General features: G+C 43.0%; 1 protein-coding gene across 7 annotated transcripts in view; it reads right to left on the reverse strand.

The window, feature by feature from the left end:
- DCAF8 (DDB1 and CUL4 associated factor 8) overlaps positions 1-5,015 on the reverse strand; it is a 43,206-nt gene extending 38,191 nt beyond the window's left edge. For 4 of the 7 annotated variants that reach the window (XR_006734074.1, XM_045547087.1, XM_045547086.1 and 1 more), the window contains exons 1-2: positions 4,698-4,901; positions 3,711-3,784 (exon numbers count right to left, since the gene is read on the reverse strand). The gene's annotated coding sequence lies outside the window, so the exon portion shown is untranslated. Of the gene's footprint in view, positions 1-3,710; positions 3,785-4,697 lie in introns of all 7 variants that reach the window. The other 3 variants (XM_045547082.1, XM_045547084.1, XM_045547083.1) reach the window with 3 other exon arrangements.
- Between the last annotated feature and the right edge of the window lie 14,483 nt (positions 5,016-19,498).

Genomic DNA, 19,498 nt, shown 5'->3' on the forward strand with positions numbered 1-19,498 from the left:
AATCAAACTATAAAAAGAGGCTTAAAACATCAAGAAGTGCCCTCCTACCCTCATTAGGTTAGAGGGCAAAGTCTGATGCTGGGTCCTACATAAGGTCAGCAAAAAATACCTGATAATGTCCCAATGATTAAAATACACCAGAGGAATATATTTTCTGGCTACCCCTAGAGGTAAATTTTATAGTAGCTTTCCAGTTGGCTAAGAAAAAACAAACAAAAAAATGGCATGTGAGGCCAGCATGGCTGCTTTACATAGAACTTGGCCAGACCTCCTCAAACAGAATCCTCAGAGGATAAAAGTAAATATCTAACTTCTCAAACACAATGATAAAATTTTTGCAATGGCCCAATCCATTAGACATACATTTCATCAATAAGATGCCATCTTTGTCATCTTAATCACTTCCCAATGCCTCACTGGTAAACTTAAGGCAGGCTCAGTTCATTAGTTTATCCATATCATAACATATTCCTGGGGCAAGGTGGTACTTGAGAAATCAGGCTTCTGGCCTAGAAACTATGCCCTGCAGAGGTAGAGATAAAAGACTGCTATAAAGAGTGACTAATTCATAAAATTCATCACACAATTTTTGAAGAGCTTTTATGGACTTTCTTCTCACTCCAAGAGTAGAATGACTAAATCAGTAAACAAGAGCATGTAGCCCCCTTTTCTGACCAACTTTAACAGCAATGAAGTTTCTTGGATACATTCATGAAAATGAAAAACAAAGTCTTCAATATTATTACAAAAATAATCTAAAACTCACTGGCGCTTGGCTCTAAAATGAAGATATACATAGTCACTACCTACACGCCTGTTGCTGATTCAATTAACTCAGTTGCCTGGGTTCCAAATGGGTGAGGGTAAACAACAGATTATCTTGGCTCACTGATAATCTGCTTTTTTTTAAAAAGTTAATTCAATCTCAGAGACTTAAAAACTAACTCTAACACCAACGTTATGCAATAAAAAGTTCTGTTTGGATACCCCTTTTCTCTTTTATAATCTGGACATTTCCTAGACATGTTTAAAATAACTTTTCTACAGTAGAAACAAGCCAGTAATAAATCTATCTATTATAAGCAGAGTTTAGTCACTTCATGATTTTGAAAGCTTATATAATTCACCTAATAGGACATAGAACCTAAAGCATGAAACTCTGAAGATCTGTCTTCCACAACAGGGCATACTTCTCCACAGAATGTCTTTTATAGAGTCCCTCTGGCTTTTGAAATGCCAGTATTGTTTTAAACTGGCAACAAAAAGGCTGCTTTCTTTTAGCTCTCTCTGAAGACAAGCTTCTGTCTTAGGCTGGTCCCAATGAACACTAAGGACTATGGCAGTGGGACTGATTCTTATACACTTAATAGGCTATATAAAATGCCCTGCCAAGTTGGTGGTGGAAACTAAAAAGTCACAAGGATAACTAGCCTCCCACCCTAGCCATCCAAGGAAATACTTCCTAATGAGATGTCACAATTCTTAAGTTAACACCTAAAACCCTAAAATATAAAAATATTTTCAGAAAGGTAAGAATTTTAGGGTTGTGGTCCACAAACTAGGAATACTGATTCACTGTATACACAGATGTCACCTGGAGCATAAAATGTGAAACTCTTCCTGAAGGTTAAGGGGATTCTTATCCAGCACTTAAAGAAATAAAGAACAAAGTTATTCCTCTTTCAACGTATTTCCTTTTCTCCTCCTACCCTTTCCCTCACCCCACATGGATCTTCTGATCTCATAAAAATAAAAATGCAGTCTCAGCTGACCTTACCCTCACCCCCACCCTCACAAGTCTTTACCTTACAATGGAGAATTTAGACCTGAGATGATGGTAATGAAAGTTGGTCACCCCTAAAATGATCACTGGTCTGAATGAGTAAAGTTGCCTTTACTACAATATTATCACTACTTTCTTAATTTTCATGTGCCCTTGTCTCCTCCAAAAAGATGTGGAAGAAAAGCCAACAAATGAAGGTTTAAAATTCTTCATCTGTGCCGTCATATTATTAAGATGGTCCACCTGTGAAGATGAAAAATGAACTCTGCTTTCCTAACTCCCTAGCCCTGATTCACTTCAGAAAGGAGTCCTTTCCAAGGTCTAGTTCTCTGACAATCTGTTGATGATGATCACTGTGCGGAGCCCAACATGTATTCCCTCCATGGCAAAAAAGAAAGGCATAAATAAAGGGTAGTTACAGCAGAGGTGAAAAACGTAACTGCAAGGGAAGGAATTACCACACTATGATCTCTGATCAGGTGTGCTAACAGATCAGGAAGGAGAAAGCAATAAACAAAATAAATTGATGTTTAAAGAATGTATTTAGAAATACATATATATCAACACCTAATAGTCCCTCTGTGCTCTAGACACTAACCCCACCAAACTGCCCTAAATCATGTTCAAAAGACAATCCTAGGTGGGCACTTATAATGCACACACCTATGCTGACCAATTAAAAACGTGTTTTAAAAATTAACCAGGAAAATGTGTTCTAAAGCAAAATGCAAAGGAGTGTAAACTAAGGTATAACTTATTCAAAGCTATATCAATGTTGTGCCAAAAAAAAAAAAAAAACCCAGAAAATATTTTTTGAGTGTCTACCATACGCTAGGCATAATCTAAGAGCTTTATATAGGTTTCCTCATATAATACTAACAATAACCTTGGAAGATAAATGGTATCCCACTTTTAGAATTGTGAAAATTAAGTCAGAGAAGTTTAAGTAGCTTGCCCAAGGTCACATGGCTGATAAATCTTAATACAGTATTTAAACCCTGGTCTGTCCATCTGTAAAGACTGTACTTTTCTCTTTGTACCTTTTTGATAAATACCCACCATCATCAATTTTATTCCAGTCCACAATGAGCATTTTCAAATCCAGACACTACAAGGAATAAAACTTACCAATGTCACTCTCAGCCTTTCCCTACCAGAAATCATAAAGATATTAAGAGTTGGCCAGGCCTACTTTCCAGAGCCACTCAGTTCTGTCACAACCGATGGCCTCTATTCTCTGCTACTAGAAACCTAAGAGCCTTACAAAAACCGCATTTATAAGTACGTTCTGATTCCCTTTTTGGCACTGTTCAATGCTGCTAAACACACAGGATGATTCTTTTGCTAACCAAAAATTCTTCGGACAAGCTACAAAAGAGCAGCTATTTTACTTTTTTATCCGAAATTTCCCACTATGTTCTGAAAAGTTGGAATTCTGAGGTGGACTGGACTCAGACACCAACTAAAGGCAGCATCACTTTCAAACTTTTAGTCACAAGCAGCTAAATAATCTCTCAATACCAGGAGATGACAGCCCAAAGTCATTACAGGGGGAAAGACCTGATTTGACAAGAGGCTGAAGAGAACTCAGGCAAACTAATTCCCAGTGCTGAACAACGCAAGAAACAGGAACTACACAAAGGCAAATGAATAAAAAGGAAAGAATGAGACATGGGGTGGGGAACACACATTCATTTCTAGGCTTAACTCATTTGAAGATACATAGCAATAGTTAGGACAGAAATACAAGAAACCCACAGCCAATTAAACTTGTAAAAGTAATTTAACCAGAGCTGAAACAAAGCCAAGAATAATACCCAAACTGGAAAACTGTGGTAGGAATTTTATGACTTAAGCGTCAGCACTTGAGCATCAGGCAGGGTCTGTCTTGAACTCATGAATTTAAATGCCTTCAATTCCCACTCACCTTTCCTCCTTTTATCACTGAAGTAAGGCCAGGCTGAGGTCCTGAGAAAATAGGTCTGCAGATTCACTGAAGGACTGAGAAAAGTTAAAGTTTACATGGCAAAGGTGCGTCTTCTACTAACATGATAAAAATATTTATGAACACATTTCAGTAGTTTTAGGCTTCCTCAGGACTATTTAAAACCAGAATAATTTATCTAATTCTGATCACTGAACAAATAACCCACACACATAAGGAAATAAAATGAACCAACACGAGGATTAGAAGCCAGGCAAGTAATCTCCCAGCTCCACTAAAACGTAAAAGTCATTTTAAAAGGAAAACCTGAATCTTTTCAACGCTAAACCATAACCAAACAACCTCTCAACAACAAGCCACAGAGCAAGAGGGGGAAATCCCGGAGAGAATGTGATAGCGCCAGTGCAGGTTTGTTTACAGACTCCAATAACAATCATATGAGTCAGAAATTCAAACCACCAGATGCTTTCCAACTAACAGGGACCAAATGGGACCGTTCTAAGGTGTCCTAAAAGATTTGGGAGTAGGGTGAGGTAAATTAATAAAATTATATCACAAAGAGTACAAGACCGGATGACAACAACTGACTCCGGGATTCTTGGACCTCGGCCTTCCGTACAAGGTGCTGGGCCTGAGAACTTGGGATGGGGGAGGGGGACACATTGCGCGGTGGCCTTGAGGTGACGGGGAGACTCTGGGTGAGCCATGTCCCTCAATCTAAGGGGAGAAATGGGAGCACACAAATAGGTCACCCGACGAAGCAAGACGTCCCTGTGAACTGTGGGGCTGGCTCTTGGGAGCAACCCCAGAGCTGACCTGAGGAAAGGGCAACCAGTCCTCCCGACGATAATTCGGGTCAGGGGAAGGAGAAGACCTAGGCCCTAGGAGCTTAGGAAAGGGGTCAGGCCCATCCTGAGGGGGAACTAGCCAGGGAGAGGGGGTCAGGCCGAGCCGGAACGAGACACGGACCGGGTAGGTCAAGGGGGGGGTGTCCGGCTGGGGCAGTTACAAGCACGGGAGCCGGCGAGACTCAGCAGCCCGCTTCCCGTGTTGAGTCATCCTTCTGCCAGCGGCTGCTCCGACTGTTCCAGGCCCAGCCGCCCCGTCCACTGCCACCACCAACGCCGCCGCCATCTTACACTGGCTAGCGGCCGCCACCACCACCGCCTCCGCTCTCTGCGCTTGCGCCTGCGCCGCCACGCTTTCCGGCCCCGTTTGCGACGATGTGCTCGAAAAGACTGAGGGAGAGTGGTCGCGCGAGCTCACGGCTCGCAACCCGCCTCGAAGGACGCATAAGGGGCGGGGCTTAAAGCCAACGGAAAACAGAGCAGGGGCGCGTGCGCATTACCGAGGAGGCAAAGTTTGTGATACGAAAACCAAAAGTGAGTTGGGAACGACTCAGAGTTGTTCCTTGAAATAAACTTCGTTTCCAAGAGACTGGCAAGCAACTTCCTGGGCGACCGCCAATTTTGTCGTTTTTTTTGTTTGTTTGTTTGTTTGTTTTGAGACAAGAGTCTCGCTCTGTTGCCCGGGCTAGAGTGAGTGCCGTGGCGTCAGCCCAGCTCACAGCAACCTCAAACTCCTGGGCTCAAGCGATCCTACTGCCTCAGCCTCCCGGGTAGCTGGAACTGCAGGCATGCACGACCATGCCCGGCTAATTTTTTCTATATATATTTTAGTTGGCCAGATAATTTCTTTGTATTTTTAGTAGAGACGGGCTGTTGCTCTTGCTCAGGCTGGTCTCGAACTCCTGACCTCGAGTGATCCACCAGCCTCGGCCTCCCAGAGTGCTAGGATTACAGGCGTGAGCCACCGCGCCCGGCCAAATTTTGCCGTTTTTTAAACACTGGGAACGGGCAATTATTGCCAGAAAATTTCTTCTTAAGTACCCCATTTCCTTTCAGGACTTTGTTTCCCTAAGTGCTTCATATTATATATCATCGAGGACTGTTTCCCTCTGAGAGCCATTTACCCATTCTTAAAGTAGGGGCTCAGAAACTTGAGGAATAGCAAAGCTATTCAAGAGGCTCTTTCTCCAAAGAGGTGTGGTGTGAAGGTTTCCAAAAATCGGTTAAATGATGTAGGGTGGCTTTTGTAACTTTGCTTCGTTCTGACACCTAAAAGAAGCATGCGGAAGATTACTCCCAGCTGCCAGGCTGGGGGATTTTTTTTTTTTTTTTTTTTTTTTAACCAGAAAGCCCGGGTGCAAGAATTTGACCCCTTCTTACCTCCTCTACCGCTGCCATCCTATTCCAAATCATTATATGTTACTTAAGACTACTGCAATAGACACTGAGCTGGTTTGTCTACTTCCATTATTGCCGTTTCAGTTAAACATAGGACAGCCGAAGTGACATTTTAAAATGTAAGTTAAGTCACATGATTCCCCTCCCCCACCACCGCTCAAAAACCTCCAATAGCTTCCCATCACATAATAAAAATCAGAATTATCACAACGGCCTCTAACGAAGGCCTGCATGATCGGCACCTATTTCTGATTTCATTTCCTCCCATGCTGCCTAGCTCTGCCGTAGCCTCACTGGCTGTCTAGCTGTTACTTAAACCAGAGCAAGTCTCAGCCCCAGGGCTTGCTTCCTTTTCTTAGCATGTCCATCTACTAGATCTTTACTAGACTTCATCTCTCCCCTTAATCAGGTTTCTGTGAAATGCTACTTCCTAAGAGAGGCAGCTCTTGACTATTCCAACTAAAATGGAATCCCACACCATCATGCTCCTCTGTCCCCTTAATCTGCATTGTTTTTTTCATAACTTTTTTTACCTATACCATTTAACCTGTAATTATATATTTGTAATCGAGCTATACTACTAGAATATAAACTTTTGATGGCAGGGACTGTCTTTTTCATCTTTGTAACCTCAATACCTAGAAGAGGGGTACAGCACAAAGCAGCTATTTAATGCCCAACCATCCTATTCATTCTTTTATTTACTCTGGCAACAACTACTTATTGAATTCCTGCTACATGGGAGGCCCTGTTTTAGGTGCTGGGGCTGCAGCAGTGAATATAACAAATCAAGATTCTTGCAACCATGGAACTTATTAGTAGAGGGGTTAGGATTATGGAAGAGAGATGCACACAGGCAATGTTAAGTGATGAAGAGTACTATAAAGGAAAATAAAGCAGAAAGCAGTGAATAAAAAGGTATTACTGCAGGGATTGGAAGTGTATGGGGAGAGCAACATACAGACAATAATATAAAGTTATGGAGAGTACTGTAGAAGAAAATAAAGCAAGGTAAAACTGGGTTACCAGGATGGGTGTGCTCTTTTACATAGGTGGTTCAGGGAAAGACACCCCTACTGAGGTGACAATTGAATAAAAGATCAGAAGTGAGAGAGAAAGCTATACACACTTGGAAAAGAACATTCCAGGCATAGGAAATAGCAAAGTAAAGACCCTGAAACTTGACTGTCTTTGGCAAGGAAGCTAGTGTGGCAAAAGAACACGTAGGAGATTAGTTTGGAGAAACAAGATGGGAGCCAGATCACTTATGAACTTGTGGACCAAAGAGAGGACTTCAGATTTCATCATAAGAGTTCTGGGAAGCCATGAAGGGTTCTGAGTAACAGAGTGATATGATCTGATTTATAATTCAAGAGGTTCACTCAGTGGATTCTTCAAGAACTGCCTGCAAGGAGGCAAAATAGAAGCTGAAAGATCCGTTAGGAAGCTATTGCAGAAGACCTGCAAGACTGGTGTTGCAACAGAAGTGGCACAAAGTGGCTGGATTCAAGAGATACTTTGAAAGTGGTATAGAGAGCTGGGCAGTGGCTCACCACACCTTTGGCCCCAGCACGTTGGGAGGCTGAGCTGGGAGGAGTACTTGAGGCCAGGAGTATGAGACCAGCCTGGGCAACATAGATCCAATCTCCACCAAAAAAAAAAAAAAAAATTAGCCAGGTGTGGTGGTTCATGCCTGCAGTCATACTCTGGAGGCTGAGGCAGGAAGGTTGCTTGAGCCCAGGAGTTTGAGGTTGCAGTGAGCTATGATGATGCTACTGCATTCTACTCTGGGCAACAGAGCCAGTCTCTTTCTCTCAAAAAAAAAAAAAAAAAAAAAAAGGTGTAGAGATGACTTGCTAATTGATTGAATGTGGGATGCAAGATAAAGAATCAAGGATAGGATGTCTCATGTTTTTTTTTTTTTACTTGAATAACTAGATAAATAGTAATGCCATTTACTGAAATAGAGCATCTGGGGGGAGAAGAGCAGGCTTTTGGGGGGAAACATCCAGTTCTATTTCAGACATGTTGAATTGGAGATGCCTATTAGATTTCCAAATAGAGCTACTGAATAAACAATTGGAAATATGAATCTGAAGCTTATAGGAGAAGGGACAATTGGATGTATAAATGAAGGATTCATTAGGTTATAAATGGTATAGATAGCCAAGGAGTGGAGAGAGCTCACTTAATGTGGAAAAGAAGCAGTCTAAAGACTGAGACCTCTAATCCTGAGGGATTCCAACTAATGGAATTCAGAGAGGAGGAATATCCAGCAAAATTTATTAGATGTGCTGCCAAACCAAGCACACAGCAAAATCTGTTAAAAACGAGTACCCTGGGAATATGAAGAATAAGAAAACTCAAGAGAGTGAGGGGTCTTATAAAACAAACCAAAAAAAGTTTGAAGGAATCACTATAAACTGCATCACTCCTGCTCAAGAGACTGAGATTAAGATGACTAAAAACTAGCCACAGGACTTGGAAATGTGAAGGTTAAGACCTTGACAAGAGCAATTTCAGTGGCGCTATGGGGATGAAAGTCTCCTTGTCTACAATCTGGTATCTGTACTCATTATTTTGTGGACACCATGGCTATTACCACCAAATCGTCATTATCACTAAATTTTCTTTTTTATTTGGGCTTTCCTATCAAATTTGAGGTGTGATGATTATTGCCCATTATGTCTCTATCTTGTGATACTCAATCCCACTGGTTGCTGTGACACTATATTCCATGGTCCCATTTCTTTTTCTCTGACCAGTTATTAGCTTCTCTTTCAAGCTTTAGACTCACATACCTGGTGGCCAATGACATTTGTTTTATAAACAGCTTTATTAAGGTATATAATTCACATACAGGTCATCCATTTAAAATACACAATTCAGTGGCTTTTAGTATATTCAAATATGTGCAACCATCACAATTTTAGAACATATTCATCACCTCAAAAAGAAACCCTAATACCTTTTAGCTATCACCCCATCCCTATCTTCCCATGCCCCCACCTAGTCCTAAGAAACCATTAATCTACTTTCTGTGTCTATAGATTCCCATATTTGGATTTTTTTTTTTTTTGAGACAAAGTCTTACTCTCTTGCCCGGGATGGAGTGCTGTGGCATCAGCCTACCTCACAGCAACCTCAAACCCTGGGCTCAAGCGATCCTCCTGCCTGGCTTAGCCTCCAGAGTAGCTGAGACTACAGGCTCATGAGGCGCATGCCACCATGCCTGGCTAATTTTTTCTATTTTTAGTACAGATGAGGTCTCACTCATGCTCAGGCTGGTCTCGAACTCCTGACCCCAAACGACCCTCCTGCCTGGGCCTCCCAGAGTGCTAGGATTACAGGCGTGAGCCACCGCGCCCAGCCTGGACTTTCATATGAATGGAATCACATAGCACAATATTTTCAAGGTTCATTGTAGCATGTATCAGTACTTCATTTTTTCTTATGGCCAAATAATATTCCATTGTGTGGATGAACCACATTTTGTTTGTGCATTCATATGCTGAGGAATATTTGGGTTGTTTCCACCTTTTGGTTATTATGAATAATCCTGCCATAAACATTCATTTACAAGTTTCCGTGTGTACACATTTTCATTTTTTAGGGGTATATACCTAAGAAGAGAATTGCTGGGTCATATGATTAACTCTGTTTAAAGTTCTGAGTGCCATTTTACACTCACAGCAGCAGTGCATGTGTGTTCTGGCTTCTCCCCATCCTTGCCAATACTTGTCTCACTTTTTGATTCTAGCCATTCTAGTGGGTGTGAAGTGGTATCTCATTGTGGTTTTGATTTGCAATTCTCTGATGACTAAGGATGCGAGCATGTTTTCATGTGTTTATTGGTCACTTTTTTTTTTTTTTTTTTGAGACAGAGTCTCACTTTGTTGCCCGGGCTAGAGTGAGTGCCGTGGCGTCAGCCTAGCTCACAGCAACCTCAAACTCCTGGGCTTAAGCGATCCTGCCTCAGCTTCCCGAGTAGCTGGGACTACAGGCATGCACCACCATGCCCGGCTAATTTTTTCTATATATACTTTTAGTTGTCCAGATAATTTATTTCCATTTTTTAGTAGAGACGGGGCCTCGCTCAGGCTGGTCTCGAACTCCTGACCTGGAGTGATCCACCCGCCTCGGCCTCCCAGAGGGCTAGGATTACAGGCGTGAGCCACTGCGCCCGGCCTATTGGTCACTTTTATGTCTTCTCTGGAGAACATCTACATCTTTGCCAATTTTTAAATAGTGTTGTCTTTCTTTTTTTCTTTTTTAAGAGACAGGTGTCTCACTATATTGCCTAGGCTGGAGTGCAGTGGCTATCCATGGGCGTGATCATAGTGCACTGCAGCCTTGAACTCTTGGCCTAAAGCAATACTCCTGCTTCAGGCTCCCAAGTAGCTGGGAGTATAGTTGCATGGTATCGCACCCAGCGTCTTGTCTTCTATTATAGAGTATATATTCTAGATACAAGTCTCTTATCAGGTGTGTGATTTGCAAATCTGTTCTCTCTTTCTGTGAGTTGTCTTTTCACTTTCATGATGATGTCCTTTGAAGCACAAAACTTTTTTAATTTTTATGATATCCAATCTATTTTTGTTGTTGTTGCTCATGCTTTTGGTGTTGTATCTAATCCTTTGCAAAACACAGTTGTAAAGGTTTTGTCTCTGTGTTTTATTCTAAGAGCTTTAGTTCTCTTAGGTCATGGATTCATTTTAATTTTTGTAAATGGTGTGAGGCAAGGATAGAACTTCATTCTTTTGCATGTGACTATCCAGTTTTCCCAGAACCATTTGCTGAAAAACTATGCTTTCCACGTGGGATGGTCTTGGTACCCTTGTCAAAAATCAGTTGACGATAAGATATATGGATTTATTTCTGGACCCTTAATTCTATTTCATTGATTTTTATGTCAGTTCTTATGCCGGTACCATACTGTCTTTGTCATTGCTTTGTAGTAAGTTTTTTGTTTATTTTGGTTTTTTTTTTTTTTTGAGACTGGGGTCTCACTCTGTCATTCAGGTGGGAGTGCAGTGGTATGATCAGACCTCACTGTAACCTGGACTCCTGGGCTCAAGGGATTCTCCTGACTCCTGAGCAGCTGGGACTACAGGCATCCGTCACTGGAACTCACTAATTTTATTTTTTGTAGAGACGGGGTCTCACTGTGTTGCCCAGGCTGGTCCTGAACTCCTGGCCTTAAGTGATCTTTCCATCTGGGCTTCTCAAAATGCTGGGATTATAGGCATGAACCACCATAAGCCATCTTGTAATAAGTTTTGAAATTGAGAAATGAATCCTCCTACTTTATTCTTCATTGGGATTGCAATTCCATATAAAGTCTAGAATTGGCTTATCAATTTCTACAAAGAAGTCCTCTTGGATTCTGATAGAGATTGCATTGAATCTGGAGACTGGGGAGTGTTGTCATCTTAACAATGTTAAGTGTTCTGATTTGTGAACATGGATATTTTTCCATTTATTTAGATCCTTTTTAATTTCTTTCAATAATGCTTTGTAGTTTTCACAATGTAAGCTTTTCTCTTCTTTTTGTTAAATTTACCCTTTTTTCCCCTTTTTGATGCCGTGGTGAATGCAGTCATTTTCTTGATTTCATTTTTGTATTATTCATTGTAAATGCACAGAAATGGAATTAATTTTTGTATATTGATTTTGTATTCTGCAACCTTTCTGAACTCATTTATTAGTTCTAATAGTTTCTTAGTGGATTCCTTAAGATTTTCTATGTACAAAACAATGCCATCTGTGAATATACTTTTACTTCTTCCTTTCCAATCTGGATACCTTTTATCTCGTTTTCTTGCCTAATTGCCCTGGCAAGAACCTGCAATACAATGTTGACTAGATGTGCCAACAGTGGATATCTTTGTCTTGTTCCTGACATTAGGAAAAAAGTATCCAGTATTTCACCATTAAGTATGATGTTAGCTATAGGTTTTTCATAGATGTATTTTTATCAAGTTGAGGAAGTTCCCTTCTATTCTGGCCAATGACACCTTTTTTCCCTTTGAGACAGGGTCTTGCTTTGCAACCTAGGCTAGAGTGCAGTGGCATCATCTTAGTTTGCTGCAACCTCAAACTCCTGGGCTCAAGCAATCCTCCCACTTCAGCCTCCCAAGTAGCTGGGACTACAGGTGCCTGCCAACACATCCAGCTGATTTTTCTTTTCTGTTGGTAGAGACAGGGTCTTGCTATGTTGCTCAGGCTGGTCTCAAACTCCTGTCCTCATGCAATCCTCCTGCCTCAGCCTCCCAAAGTGCTAGGATTACAGGCGTGAGACATTGTACCCAGCCTTTTTTTTTTTTTGAGACAGTGTCTCACTCTGTTGCCCAGGCTGGAGTGCAGTGGTGCAATTGCAACTCACTATAGCCTCCAACTCCTGGGCTCACGTGATTTTCTTGCCTTAGTCTACCAAGTGGCTGGGACTACAGGCGAATGCCACCATGCCAGGCTAATTTTTAGATTTTCTGTAGAGATGGTGTCTCACTATGTTGCCCAAGCTGGTCTTAAACTCCTGGCCTCAAGTGATCCTCCTCTTTCAGCCTCTGGAATTACTGGTGTGAGCCACAGCATCCAGCCCTGACACTTTTAACATTCCAAAACTAAACTCACCTTTGTTCTACCTTCTGTCAAACCCAACTTCTCCTATTTTTGTTATCACTGAGCACCCCTTATTCACCTGTCTTAGGCTGGATTCCCTAAAAACAGAGCCTGAGAAAGGGATTCTGTGCAAGTGATTTATTGAGGGGTTGCTCTCAAAACCTGCAATGAAGTGAGGGAGGCAAGATAGGACAGGGGAAAGAGGCAGAGATATAAGTTCATGATAAGTTTAGCCTCCACTGGGAGTCTGGGACATAAATGGCACCATATTTGTCCCACCTTGAGGGAAGGGAGGAAGAATTTCGTACCCTAGGATCACTTGCTGATAACACAATTACTGATTGCATATCAGCACTGATAATAGTTTCTATCAGAATTGCAGCTGACTTCTTTGTAGAAATTGACACCACACCACTGGTTGTAGTGCTGTCCCTGGGAGGGCATACCTCCTAAGAAGGTCTAGAAGCGGCTTCTGTTTACAAAAGGTAATTCTCAGGAGAAAGATGCAGTGAGCTATTAGCAGCCTACACTCATTTCCTGGTTAAAGGGATCTGGACAGGGTATCAACAATGCCCATTACAGTCCACCTCTAGCACTGCTCTGATCCATTTGCTTTGTACATTAAGTTCACTCTATTTATGGTAGTTGTTCCAGCATTCTGGTTAGTCACAATTTATAGAGACATGTGAGAGGGGTTTTGCTGCAGTTGGTCCTGAAGCTATCAGTCATACTCATTTTCTCTCTCTCTACCACCCATTCTGGTTTCATCTCCCCCTGGACTCACACCTCCTCTTATGTAGCAGCAGTTCTATCTCCTCATAATGATCAATTATTCCAGACAGTATGGTAAGTTCTTTTCTTTGCCTGTAAGTGCTGGCATTAGATGCCCAAACTGACAAGATGGCAACCATATCTTTAAGTTTACTGAGATTCTTATGCTGTGCCTGGTGGAAGCATAGCTCTTCTGGGAACCAGGACCTCCAGACCTACAAAGCTTAAAGTTGCAGAGGGGAAGCACAAATTCCTCAAATAGATTACTGGGAGTGTGTTGAGCAGGGTAACCCCTACTGCCATCTCTTGGTTCCAGAGCCTACTGATGGTAAAGCACCCTATTATGGTCAAGTAGGTTCATATTGCATTGTGAAGGATAGTGCCCCATCCTTGCTGGCACCACAACTACACCTTCAAAAGGCCATCCTACTGCTCTACGAGGCCAGCACCTTCTGAATGGAAAGGTATTTGGTCAGATCAGTGGATCCCATTGCCCCTATGATCAAAGTCACATGCCCACTGCCACACCTGCTTTGCCATTAAGTGGGTCTCTTGTTCCAAGGCATTATTATGTAGGATCCCATACTGGCTGAGGCACCATACGCAGAATATGGAAAGCAAAATATGTATCAATCCTGGTCAGAATTAATTTTTGCGTTTTCCAAAACAGAAAAAGTTCAGTGTAATCTACTCACCACCAGTTATCTGGCTGTTCTCCTTGAGGAATGGTACTGAACTGGGGGCTCAGCATTGGTCTTTGTTGCTGACAGGCTGAACACTTAGCAATAGCAGCAGCTAAATCAGCTTTGGGTGAAAGGAGTCTATGCTAATAGGCCAATGAATAGCCTCCATCTCTGCCACCATGGCAATTCTATTCAAGAGCACACTGTGCAAGCACTAGGATAGGTGAGGTAATCCTGATCGAATCATCCTGTCCATTTGGTTATTTAGTGCTCTGATGGTGAATACTTTAACAGGTTCCACTCTCATAGACCCATCCAAATGTTCTTCACTAATCCTTGTTCTCACACATTTTCCTATATTGCTCCTCTGGGCTCCTGACCAACCAACCCACTGACCATGCATACATGTATATCCTTATCTCAGTCCACTTTTTATTCCAAAGCAGACGATGGAACCTGTTAAAGTATTCACCATCAGAGCACTAAATAACCAAATGGACAGGATGATTCGATCAGGACTACCTCACCTATCCTAGTGCTTGCACAGTGTGCTCTTGAATAGAATTGCCATGGTGGCAGAGATGGAGGCTATTCATTGGCCTATTAGCATAGACTCCTTTCACCCAAAGCTGATTTAGCTGCTGCTATTGCTAAGTGTTCAACCTGTCAGCAACAAAGACCAATGCTGAGCCCCCAGTTCAGTACCATTCCCCAGTGTATTACCTGAAGCTCTACACATTAAGAGCATTTTCCCTCATCATTGTCTTTCAGGTCACTCCTGAATGGGGATATTGAGAGGCTCTAATTCACATCTGGCTTGCTCCAACATATCAAGCCAATCCATGAATCAGATCTGAATATTTTTCCTCCTCTGTCAGATGGCTGAAGGAATTCTCATGCAGCCATAGGTGTGAGCTGAGAAAGGTACTGGTGCAGCAGAGGTAGGTGACATGGAGGGTGCTGAGGTCTCCTGTTCAATTTAACTTACTTATACCACCAAGTTTGCCCAGGCCTCTTCCCAAATGTACCATTTCAATTGTAAGATGGATTGCTGCTCTATACACCCAACTTTATGACTCGGCAGGTCTGATGATAACCAGCTGGTTACATGGGCAATTGATATACAGTCATACAGTCTCCTCGTATCTCATGGTCAGGTACCAAGTCTCTTTCAGGGCATAATAGCATGCCAGGAAATACTTTTCAAATGGTAAAACGTTTTCTCCTGAAGATGGCATCATTTTACTACAGAAGCCTGAAGGTCTGGGCTGGAGCTCTCCTACTGTGGATTGCCAGAGAATCCATACAACATCTTTTCCTACCACAAATATCTCTAGTACCATGAAACTGTAAAAGGCAAAGTCCTGAAAAAGAGCAAATATGTTTTATGAGCTGTCTCTTTAAAACCCCCTCACCTTTTTTGGGAATAAAAACTGCATTCCTGCCTGATGTCAGTAGTCAAAGCTGCAGAAAATGTTCTTTGTTCTTCATTTCCAGTGATTAAACCACAGGAGATGGCTCAACAAGACAGAGGTCACAAGATCATCTTCACCAGAGATGCTGTAATTGAATAGCGTTAGCCCAAAGCTGAATCCCCCCTCCTTTAAAAGCTCTGTACTTCTGCTGAGAGGGAGGACGATGGTTCTTTAAGATGAGAGTCTACCATCCTCCTCATTTGCCAGCAAATTAACAAACTTCCCTTTCCTTTTCCTCAAACCACTTGTCGTCTTCATTCAGCTGTGGGGACAAATACCAGGTAACAGAACTCAGCAACCCTGGTGGGCCCACTGGCACCCTGGCAGAATAGAACCTGCAACTGCTGCTGTGGCTAGAAGAGGCAGGGAGCAGCCCCGGGTCAGTCTTCCAGTAGGAGCACTGTCTTTTCAGGATGAGAGAATAAGGGATTGCCCCAGCAGCTGCTGAAGCCTGTTTAGCTCCAGGGGACTCTCATCTCTCCTTCCCTGAATTAGACACAGCTCCTCCCAACCTAAACCTCATTGAGAAAAAGGAAACGAATTGAAGTTGCAATGCCTCAGCCATTTTGGTAAGTTCCCTGGTGTGTACACTAGGACCCTTGATTCCACCCATTTGGGGGTTTTTGAAACTTATTCCAACACTGTGGCAGGGCATTTGTTTGTGGTGTCATTTGGGGGTAGAAGTCACAGTTGAGTGGAACTAGGGAGACTGGGGAATTTGTCCCCTTTTGGATTTGGAGAATTTGATTCTTGTTTGTACAGTTCCCATTGGTAGGGAACCTGGGGAATTCATTCCCTTTTGAATTGAAGAATTAGGTTCTCATTTGTATGGTTCCCATTTGTTGGTAGGCCTTAGCATTCAGATGATTTGCATTGGGAATTCCCTATATTGTCTACTTGTCAGCTCACAACTCATTTGTGAGTTTTTGTTTCAACATGGGAGGCTCCATTTCTATTCTATCAGAAAGTCCCTTGGGGAGAATCTTGCGTAAATGGCCAACTTATAGGTATAAGTCTATGTCTGAAAGAGAATGGTGTTACTATAATACTGCGTGGCCAATGTACATGCTGGAGTGTGAGAAGTGGCCATTGAATGAAACCTTAAATTATTATACTATCTTACAACTGGAATTATTTCATCAAAGGTCACGTAAATGGGACGAGATCCTTTATGTACAATCTTTCATGCAATTGCTTTATAACAAGGCTGAAAAGCCTGGGACAAAGTTAATGGTAAGGACAGTCAGACCCTGGAATAAAATTGGGGAGGAATTAACCAGGTTGGATCTCATGAACCCGCTCCTGTGCTGCCAGTTCCCCATCCACCAGGGAAGGTGATGTGGACTCGGCCACGCTTGAGCTCATTCTGCCCAGGCCCCACTGCCCTGTCCACTGTGGCCCCTGATGCAGTGGTCACAGAGTGCACTAATGGGAGCAGCTTTCCCCTGCCTGGCCCCGCAGCCAGCCTAGGAAGCAGCCCAGTGCAGAGGCAGGCCTGGGGCAACTGCCGCCGCCAACTGCCACCACCGCCATCTTGGCACTGTGAGAAGGGCCAGCAAGGGTGCGAATGGAACTAATTTTTCAGTCCCACATTCACTGGATTATGACTCAGGAGTGGGAATGATCTCTCCTTCCAAGACCCAGCAGGGAACTCAATTTGGCCACAGGGCACCCATAGCCGGGGCAGGGAAATTTCTACTGTGGAAATATCAGATGGGGGCCTGAATGCACAAGGACAGCCAGCAGGGTATTATTGGACTTACACAAATTGGGATCCTAATGTGGGTGCAGACAGTGTGAGAATAAATCATTACCAAAAGTATATTCTGGTAGGCCTCCAGAGAGGAGTGCCTAGACAGAAGAGTTAAAACAAGGTCCAAAAATTACAACCAAAAGTTAATGAAGATCCCTCTGAATTTTTGGAATGCATCTATCAGGTGTATTGGATATATACAGATGCAGATTGAGGCCCCCTGAAAAATTTGTGCATAGTTAATACGAATTTTAGAGGACAGAATGCTTCACGTATAAGGAGAAAGCTGCAGTGTGTGGAAGGGCCAATTGGCACAAATCCCTCACAGCTTGTTGATACCATGTTTAAAGTATATAACACTAGCGAAGAAGAGAAACTGAAACTTATGTGTGTTCTCTTAACTGTGCCAAGGGTAGAGACAGCCAAAAGGAAAAGGGTGGAAAAGGTCACCCCAGGTTGATGCTTTTGTAAGGAGAATGTTTGTAAAGAGAATGTTTGTAAAGAACATTGGAAAGAACCACCCAAAATTGCAGAAGGCACCAGGTAACAAGAAACACCCCAGGAAACCAAATGGTTTTTCAAGTCTAGGACTTAGATGATGAAGAAGGGGGCCTGGGCCTCCATGCCTCACTAGTGGCTCCTATCCAAATATCCCCATGGGAGCCCCAGGTTTGACTGACAGTGGGGGCTCAACAAGTGAACTTTTTCATTGACACAGGAGTACCACCACTCCAGCCCCCTGACACCAGCCTTGCATGGTGCTCTGAGAGCCAGGCAGGGGGCAGAGGCTAGGCAGTGGTGGCTCAGCAACTCGTTGCTGCAGGGCCAGGAGGTGGGCCCCAGGGAGCCGCTGCCAGAGCTGGCACTGCTCCACCGCCGACTCTGGTAACCCCATCTTCAGTGGCCAGACTGTACCTGGGCAAGCAGCAAGAGTGTCAGGAGCTATTCCAGAAACAGGAGAAGCTCACTTCCAGGGCGCTGCCAAGCTCCTATTGGCTTTGAATAGCAGGGCCTGGTAAAGCACACAGGAGGCTGCCACTGCAAAGCAGTTCGTTTTGAAGTTTGAGCCTCAGCAGACTTGCACATCTTTGACTGCAACTATAGCAGTTGCAAGAAGCAAGTTGTATTCTTCTTGAGGTTTACCCAAAAGGTAAGGCCATATGGGCCAATGGGACCCCAGGACGTGTAGAAAAAATTTAAATTTTCCATACCAATGAGTACAGATTTGTGCAGGATCTGTGTGCCATTAATGACATTGTACAAGTGACTATGAATGGTACTCTGTCACATCTGAATGACAGGATCCTGAGACTACGATGACCTCACAGCACTGCTGGACTGTGTTGCCTCAGGGGATTAAAAAAAATTCTCCTATCCTATTTAGTGAGATCTTAGCAAGAGACTTGCAGAACCTGCAAATTGGACAGATTTGCAAACAGCAGGTTACTTATTTGGGACTCCAAATTAGCAAGGGAACCCATGGCAACTGCATGGCTTCCTAGGAATGACAGGGTTCTGTCGCATCTGGATTCCAAACTTTGGACTAATAGCAAAGCCCTTGTACGAGGCCCTTAAAGGACTAGATGTGAAGCCTGATCTGGACCACAGACTGTAAAAATACCTTTGAAAAACTAAAGCAGTCTTATGACCACCTGCACTTTGGGGTTGCCTGACTTGCAGAAAGAATTTAAATTTGTATGTTCATGAAAAACAAGGAATGAGCCATGGAGTCTTAGTACAGCTACTGGGAGACATCCCATGGCCAGTGGCATACTTGTCAAAGCAACTACGGACAATACTGGGAGAGGATGGCCTCCTTGCCTCCGGGCAGTAGCAGCTACTTGTGAGTTGTTATTAAACACTGTGTTTACTCTCAAACCTGCCACCCTGTTGGCAGCTGAAGAGAATGAGCCTTTGCAGCATAACTGTTTAGAGGTTCTGGAAGCTGTCTATTCTAGCAGGATGGATCTATCAGATCAGCCGATGCCAGAGCCAGATTGGGATCTTTTTCACCAATGAGAACAGCATTATGGACAATGAAGGGATGGATATGCGGTGATCGTGGAACGACAGGTATTGGATGCAATGGCACTGCTGCCTGGTGCTGCAGCTCAGAAAGCTGAGCTGATTGCTTTAACCAGAGTTCTTCAGTTATCCAGAGGAAAAAAAGTAAACATTTATACAGACTCTAAATATGCTTTTATAGTCATGCATGCTCATG

The sequence above is a fragment of the Lemur catta genome, chromosome 3 (genome assembly GCF_020740605.2).
Source record: "Lemur catta isolate mLemCat1 chromosome 3, mLemCat1.pri, whole genome shotgun sequence".
In the NCBI taxonomy this organism is placed as follows: domain Eukaryota; kingdom Metazoa; phylum Chordata; class Mammalia; order Primates; family Lemuridae; genus Lemur; species Lemur catta.